The 1,393-nt window shown below is 48.4% G+C and overlaps 1 non-coding gene across 1 annotated transcript; it reads left to right on the plus strand.

The window, feature by feature from the left end:
* The first annotated feature begins 976 nt into the window (after nt 1-976).
* Nucleotides 977-1,114, plus strand: LOC119934335. The gene has a single exon (XR_005452913.1). It is a non-coding gene; the product is annotated as a small nucleolar RNA SNORA7 (small nucleolar RNA).
* Nucleotides 1,115-1,393: the final 279 nt, after the last annotated feature.

Below are 1,393 nucleotides of genomic sequence, written 5' to 3' on the forward strand. Positions count from 1 at the left end.
CAGCACTACAGCACTCTGAGCCACACCTCATAGCCCTCCACTGCAACCCCTGGAGGCTAGCAGCCCCAGTCCCCAGTCCCGCAGGTGACCAGCAACTGGGCTGCAGTCACACCACCAGCCCCAGTAGCCCTCACCCAATCCTGACAACCTCACACTCTCCTCCTCCTCCTCAATCATATTTATTGAGTGCTTACTGTGTGCAGAGCACTGTACTAAGCGCTTGGGAAGTACAAGTACTCTCCTGGGGGCTCCTCATTCATAGCTCCCTTCCCCTACCCACACGAAGCCAGACTTTGTGATGACCCTCTAGTCTGTAAGCTCATTGTGGGCTGGGAACATGCCTACCGACTTTATTATATTCTACTCTCCCAAGCATGTAGTACAGTGCTATGCACACAGTAAGTGCTCAATAAATGCCATCGATTGATTGATTGACCTTCCTCCTGATCAGCAGCATGGCTCTGTGGAAAGAGCGTGGGCTTGGGAATCAGAGGTCATGGGTTCAAATCCCAGCTCCATCACTTGTCAGCTGTGTGACTTTAGGCAAGTCACTTAACTTCTCTATGCCCCAGTTCCCTCATCTGTAAAATGGGGATTAAGATTGTGAGCCCCACTTGGGACAACCTGATCACCATGTATCCTCCCCAGCACTTAGAACAGTGCTTTGCACATAGTAAGCACTTAACTAATGCTATTATTATTATTATTATTATCTTGTTGATCCCAAGGCCTCGTCCTCTTCCCCATCTGGAGGTGTAGAAACCAAGCTCACTAAACTGTCCCACCTCCCTCTTCCCTGGCTCTTCTCCACTGTCACTAGGCCAATGACTAATGTACTTTATTTAGACAATGGATGAGGTGGCAAGAAACTGTATCCACTTATCCACTCACCTTGAAGGATGTTGCCAGATTAATGGATTGTTGTTCTAAATGATGATTATCCTCTGAAGATAATCCCCTGGTATGATTGGTAATACCCCTCTAAGGATTGTACCTTGAGAGTTTCCATTACTCTACCCGTCTCTGCTATGGGAGGGAGAGTCAAGCAGAGGTACACTCATTCCATTCCTAGCTTGGGCAGTGGCTAGTAAGTGGAAGGCAATCTGCTACAAATCAAAACTCCCCTGTGCTGGGCAGCAGCAGCATGGGAGAGAATCGAGGGTGGAGACTCAGGTTTACGGTGCAGAAATAGGCAACGGTAAACTACTTCCTTAATTTTGCTAAGAAAATCCTGTGGATATACTACCCGAACAATTGTAGACGGAGGTGGGGCATTCTGGGAGGGATGTGTTCACAGAGTCGCTATGGGTTGGAAACAACTTGACAACATCAGACAAGATGATTGGTAGTGGGCTCGGCGCAGGCAGCTGAAAGGTGAGCCTCAGACATGTCA

The sequence above is a fragment of the Tachyglossus aculeatus genome, chromosome 1, assembly GCF_015852505.1.
Source record: "Tachyglossus aculeatus isolate mTacAcu1 chromosome 1, mTacAcu1.pri, whole genome shotgun sequence".
In the NCBI taxonomy this organism is placed as follows: Eukaryota; Metazoa; Chordata; class Mammalia; order Monotremata; family Tachyglossidae; genus Tachyglossus; species Tachyglossus aculeatus.